Genomic DNA, 7,437 nt, shown 5'->3' on the forward strand with positions numbered 1-7,437 from the left:
CGTTGATTCATCGGTGCCGGAGCCGCCTGCCGGCTGCATACTGCTAGGTTAGTGAGCCTCGCATATATAATTATGAATATGGTTGGGATTCTTTCGCTGGTTAGGGTGAGCGGTAGCGATGGCCGGCCGAAGGAGGTGGAGGCCGCTGCTGGGGACGAAATCTCACCGTGGGGGATTCGTTCACTTGGTTGTGCTCGTTTCTGTTGCAAGTTGGAAAACAGAAACATAATTCATAGCACCAGGCTTAGTTCTGCTCTATGATTGCCAACTTCCTTTTGTAAAACACAAAATAGGTTCATTTGGATGTAATTTTTTAGAATGCTCAGTTTATTTTATGGTACGCTGCTGGAGAACTGAAAAAAAAAAAGCTTTTGTTAGAATTGAGGTTGAAAAGTTCTCTTTTCTCTGTATATGCTCCCTTCCTGACAGAAGTTGTTCCTCTTTGTCGAATAAAAACACTTTGTTAATCTTCATCAATAATAAACTGAATTTACTAGGTGGAACAATGGTACCAAATAAAATAACTAGGTGAACCAAAGGTGTTTATTATCACCTCCTGACAATATATCAATGATCCTATCATGTATGGTTATGCTTTTAGTCTTTCATAATTCCAATGGTTGGTAGATATATGTATAGATAATTGTGTCGTGTATGGGACCAAATCCTCACGTGTTCCCGATATTTCTGCAGTGTGTATTTGATTAGTGATGCTTTGCCTTGTTGGATTCATGCAACCATCTCTCTGAAAAGATGTCGTCGCCGGTGTCCAATTCCAAGAAGTTGCGCGGATCAGCAGCACATGGTGTTGACAGGCTCAGCAGCCTTCCTGACCCGCTGCTCCATCTTGTGATGTCCTTCCTGCCGATGCCAGAAGTCGTCCGCACATGCTTGCTCTCCCCAAGGTGGCGTGATCTCTGGGCCTCCGTGCCCTTCATCCACCTAGACTACAATGACTTCGTGGATGGTGAGGATGATCAGGAGAAGAGAGTGATGGATCAGAATAGGCTGCATAAGTTTGGGGATCAGTTGCTACTCCTGCGGGATGGCACTCTACCCTTCGATGAGGCTCGGATCTTATTCAGAGATGGTGATTTTGAAACCAAATGTGATACGTGGATTCGTCATGCCATCAGGCATAAAGCTCGTTTGCTTCATCTCTATGGTTCTAGCGACATCAGAATAATATTCGACAACAGGTCAATGTTTTCTTCTCAGCACCTGAGAAGAATCAAGCTCCAAGAGGTCAGTTTGGATGACAGTTTTTTCAAGCTGCTGAATTTTGACTTCCATGTGCTTGAACATCTAGAGCTGGAGCATTGCAATGTCTTGGACCCGCAGCAGATGTCATCAAGGTTGCTCAAGACTACATATCCTGCTGTTATTTCAACCAAGGTCTCGAGATTTGTGCTCCAAACCTAAACCATCTGTCTATCCTTGACCCAACATTCCGTTATTCTAATGGATGTTTTCTAGTAACCAGGGATTTGCATTATCTAGTTACAACTTCTATAAGTCTAAGATCTGGTGTTCTCCAAGGCAATCGAGGCAAAATATTGGATTATAGTATACTCCATGGCCTCTCACATGTCACAGCCTTGGAGTTGTATGCACCATTATCTGAGGTACGATTGATTGGGCTGTTCTTTTTTCACATTTATGTGACATGCTAGTTTAGCTGAATATTATCTATTGCGTTGCTAGATTTTCTAGTATTAGGTACCTCTTGATATCAGTGCAAGACACAATCTTCTTTATTGTTTAACCAACTATTTTACAAATCCTATTTGTCATGTTGCTATTCTAACTAACTTCATTAATTTCATCTTTGATGAACATGAAGCACGCATTCGAGAGGGGTTTGCAAACATGCCCAGTGTTTGGCAACCTCACAAGTCTGGTGCTGCACGAATGGTGCATGGCTTCCGACTTCACTCCGCTGCTTCTCATTCTCCGGCACTCCCCTAAACTGAAGGATCTGACCTTTAAGCTCAAAATGGTAATACTCCTTTAAGATAGATTTGCCTATGTAGTGTGGAACCTTGAACTAATATGCTACCCTGCTATCTCTCGGCACACTGAATGCAGCAGCAGTGTGGAACATGCAAGGATGTTTACCGTCATCTGTCAGCGAGGAAGGAATCGTCACCGGAGAACTATCCTAGCATCGAGAGGACTGTGATCTACTGCGGCAAAGATGATCCAAGGGTGAGCGCATTGGTGCAGGTGCTGCTACCGATTGTCATCCCATGCGGGGAAATTAGCATCAAAGGTCACTAGTAGTATCAAACACATTCCTCACTCAAGTATGGTTTGATCTCGGCATAGCGGCTCCCTCCTCCGGCGAGCGCAGAGTCCTCAATTTTTTTTCTTGAAAGCTCAGTTAAAAAATGTTTCTTTGGGAAAGAAATAGGAGACTAAAAAATTCATCACGCATCTACGCGATTCATTTCTTTGTTTTCGCATATGTGCCATGCAGCAAAAAAGTTAAAAAATGGGGATAATCCAACGCGTGCGCCTGAGAGGTTTGATGCGTACTCGACAACACAAGCGAATCGAAGCAGGCCGTCAAATAGACAACCTGTCAAATGGGCGCTGTACAGGGTGCTTGATCTTACCACTACAGGAAGGGAGAATGGAGTGAAACCTGCCAAGACCGTAGCTAAGTGGCGGCCTCCTGCCATGGGGTCACTGAAACTGAATGTTGATGCGAGTTTGTGCGAAAATGATCATCATGGCAGCACCGGAATCATCATCCGTGATCATATGGGTAACCTGATTAGAGGACAAGCGATCTGGTATTATTGTCTCCTCACTGCTAATTGCCGAGCCATATGCCACTTCGGGATGGGGTTCGTCCGGCGGAAAATATCCTGTGGAGCTTAGGCTTAGGTGCACCTCTTTATCTAGCCATCCATCTGTGCATCACGATTCGTGTAAGAACTTTTCTCTTTTTTTTCTTCCTAATAAAACAACATATGAACTTCAACTTTTGCAAGATAACAAAACATTCTTACTAGAATGAGAGAAAAAACTTTCAGATTTTTTCGTGCATCATAAGTACTAAAAATAGCATTTTTGAATAAAGAAAATGTCATTTTTTATATTTATATCGGCCAAAAAATCCTATAAGTTTTTTCTCTCATTGTAGTAAGAATGTTTTTCTATCTTGCAAAGTTTGAAGTTCATATGTTGTTTTATTTGGAAGCAACGAAAAAGAGAAAATTTCACGTAGTTGTGTAGCACGGATCTCAAAGCTATATTGAAGGGTATGGATAGAAGGTGTTCATGAGCCTAAGCTCTAAAAATCCGCGTCCGTTCGTCTGGCCTATGATATTGGTCTCCGATCTGTGATTATAGAGTGACGCCCACCAATTTGTGAGATGGCTGGATGAAGGTACCTATGACAGATCACCACCGATGATTATAGAGTCTGCAGGTTTTGATTCTTTCACTGTTGATTACATAGGGAGAGAAGGAAATCGGTGGCATATATTCGTGCCAAGCAACCTATAGAACTACTACTAGACGTAGATGTCTTTGGATCACCTTTGTTCCAAAAAAAATAGCTTATGCTTTGCCGTTTGATTGTAACCCCGATTATATAATGATCAATAATAAAGCTCTTCAAGTCTGAAAAAAACCGAAGCAGGTCGTACGTATAGAGGACACGTACGAGTCCTAGATTATTATGTACGTGTCCGGCCGAAACATTGCAAGCGTACCTCCTTGTCCTCGATAAGATTACCGGAGACCAACACCGCACCATATACCCAATCCACCCGCCTTACGTACGTGCGTACGATGTCGGCGCAGATGTCCTCCCAACTCCCCGACGAACTCCTCGACCTGGTCTACGGCCGGATCACCAACCCGCTCGGCCGCGTGCGCTCGCCGCCGTCTGCCGGGCGTGGCGCGCCGTCGCATCCTGGCGCCCGCCTCCGGCGCCTCTCCCGATGCTGCTCCTCTCCCGATGCGGATCGTCGGATCTCACCAAGGTGGATGGGTTGCCATGGTGTCAGCTGGCCGCGTCATGGTACTGAACCTCTTCTCCCGCGCCAAGGTGGTGCTCTCGACTAAGCAAGGTGATTACTCCATGGACCCCTCCAAAATCTCCAAAATCATCTTCTCGGAGGAACCCACCTCCGAGACTTGCTGGATGGTCGCTCTTTGCAGAGTTAATTCTACTACAGGGTGGACCGTGAAAGCATGTGGCATGGGGATGCTCAAGGATATAGCTTTCTACCATGGGGAGCTCTACGGCCTCCTCCAACTAGATGGTCAGGTGGTCAGATTGCTGAAGTTCGGCACCAGCAGCAGCACATATGAACTTGTACTGGTCACGACCATCCAGACCATGGTCACCGAAAGCCTTCCTTATCTCTTGATGGAGGAGGACCACGACGCGGTTGTGCATGCCATCTACATCTTCGAGATGGGCAACAAGCTGACGATGGCGGTCAAGACCGGAGAGTATTTCTTCAGGCTATATGAGCTACTCATATGTGCCAACGCTAACTCTAGGTGGGGAGAGATGACAAGCTTGCATGACTACGCACTATTCTTGGGCCCAACGTGCTCCACGGCTGTGGAGGTGTGTGCGGAAGGGCGTGGCGGCGTGCAGAGAAACCACATCTATTACTCCAATGAAAGATATGGCCATCTTCCTCTTCATACGCTCACAAAAATTGCCGATGGTCGTGCCGTGTACTACGACGATGATGAAATACCGTGTTACGACGGGAAGGTGATTGTGTCACAAGGATTTTATGGTGAGCGTGGCGTTCAAGCTGCCATGTGGCTTGTCCCACCACACATCTAGCAGACTAGCAGGATTTTTAAATCAAAGTTTGTGATGACAAGAAGGTGATTGTGTCATGTGGATTTTATTCTGAGCGTGGCGTTTAAGCTTCCGTAGATATGTCTAGCACCATCCATAAGTCATTATCAATGGCAAGACACATGCTTCTAATGCAAAGAAATTCTCTCATGACTCCGTGCATTGTGTGATGCAGACACCCGACACGAGGTAAGTCCTCCTTTTAGAAAGCAACAACGTCACTTGCTTACCCTTTTTTTGCCGGCCCTCAACAAGCCTCGGAGAGACCCCACCGCAATTTGGCAATTTTGGAGACATGTGAGCATCGCTCGGTATTGTACAAGAAATTTGGCGAATGCACTTTATATGTGAATTGTAAAATTAAGGAAAACATTCAAAAATCTCCGGGCTGATCACTTTGCTTCGTGGGCCGCCTCCATTGCGCTACGCATGTCCCTGTGAGGGTCCACCCCACCGCTATCCTTATCTCCAAGAACCCGCGCCGTCAATTTTTTTTTCTCCCTAAGTTTGTCTTGTTCCTTGAACCGAGTTTTCTCACCACAGACCATCCCATTGCCGCCGTACGCCATGGCAGCGGCAAACCCTCTCTGGGCACACTGTTGTAGTCTCTGCCCCACCACCAGTCCCATTGCTGCAAGCGGCGGGACCACACAAAGGTGACCACTGCTGCCGTGAAAGGCGTGGTGCCATAGGAGAACCTATTGCCACCACTTCACAGAACTCTGCTACCAATCTCATCATACCGTGATCCAACCCACAACATGGCTGCCATGGTCGTTTGCTGCAGGCCGGAGGCGAACCAACACCAAGTCACCGAGGTTGCAGTTGTGTCGATGCTGCAACCCGCCCCGTGTACAAGGCCCAGTAAAATGTATGCTACGAAAAAAAAAACTAGCCCAATTGCACAGCACAGATACAACTCGCAGGGCCGACGATCCTACAATATATCAGCAGTTGCCTACCACAACCAGTCTCAAAAGATCCCTAAAAAAACCAGTCTAAAAAAAGTTTCCTACCACAACCTCACCCGACACCTCGCCTCTCACGACAATCAGCAAATGCTATAAGCGGCGGCGCTGCAGATTATAGGTCAGGGGTATAGCCAGGGGCGGCACAGATGGCCGTGCGTCCCACGCCGATCGACGAGTCATCAACAAACTGCAGCGTCGGTGTGGCGGTGCAAACAGGTGGCGAGGCTGATAGGGAGTCATTGCATGGGGGCATCAGGGCGAGGCGCAAGAGAACGCCATTCAAGGACCTCAAAGTTAGGATCCTCGGCGGTCTGTAATTCAACATTTGGTTCTATCTCTAATCCCTTGTCTAATTATTTTATCATGCATAGGCTGGATGTGTGCTTATTCACATGCTTAATAATTATTCATAAGTTCAGTACTTTTTTTGAACTCACAAGTTCAGTACTGACATGCTGTCAAATAAGACAATCAAGAGCCAAGGAGCAAACAGCAAAATAACCTCTTGGACAGAAAAAAAAACCTTACGATAAATGGTAGTGAACTGCTGAAGCAAACCATTCTGTCATTTACAAGTTCCGTAGTGAATAGCTCTCCATAATACAACCACAAACCAAGGATCAGAGTAGTCTCTTGAACACTAGTTTTTGAGACAAGGTTTACCTGAACCAAACCGAAAAAGGGTTTCCCCCTGCTTTGTATTACAAAGCAACCATCACCGAAACAACCAATGATAGATGCTGGGGCGGAAGCAACACAGTCACGCCCAAAAGAAACAAAAGAGAAAATATAAAAGGTACAAATGCCGACAACGGCGGATCAACAAAAACAAAGAAGCCTCGCGACAGCTACGCCCACCGGAGATCTCCCACCAAGGTCCTAGACTCCGAAGCACCGGTACCAATCAACACCTTCAGGAAGGGACGCGACGATGACGACGCTGTTGCAAGGGTTTCCTCCTGTACGCGTCAACGAGAAAGGAATAGTAAGCCCCGACGCCCTCCAAGAAGGTCCGGCGTCACCCTCAGGCGCCACCGCATCTGTGTCGGCCAAGCCGACAGGGATTTCTCCTGATCCCAACCTTCATCCCGGGCACTCCAGAGCACGCCACCGTACCGTCTGCCACCCTGCGCCAACACGTTCTTGAGGCTTCCCACGCCATCTCACCACGGCACCGCGAAGTGGGGCTTGCACAATGAAGAAGAGGATCCGGGACTAAAGGCAGCAGCACCGTCGGCACGCGGAAGGGCCCAACCTCCACCGTCAATGACGGTAACCGACCGGACGCAATAGTAGGAGCACACCAGGACCGGCCGAGCCCCGAGATGCCCGTAAAGCTCTCGTCGTCGCGCTGCAGAAGGCACATGTCGGCATCGCCACCCCCTGTCCGAGCTGCTCCTTCTCCGCACCGCGCAGTAGGCATCGAAGCCGCGCCGGAGCCGACCCGCTAGGACCCAGATGGGCCCATAAGGGCCTAGATGTGGGCCGGGGGCGCGACGCCGGCCATACTGCGCCGCCACTCCACCCCGCCGCCACAGCCGCCAGGTCGCCGGGCCGCCGCCGTCCCCTGCCCTGGGCAGGAGAGCCGCGTGCGGGTACTAAAGATCCCGCCGCCGCCGACACCCC

The sequence above is a fragment of the Triticum dicoccoides genome, chromosome 3A (genome assembly GCF_002162155.2).
Source record: "Triticum dicoccoides isolate Atlit2015 ecotype Zavitan chromosome 3A, WEW_v2.0, whole genome shotgun sequence".
Classification (NCBI taxonomy): Eukaryota; Viridiplantae; Streptophyta; class Magnoliopsida; order Poales; family Poaceae; genus Triticum; species Triticum dicoccoides.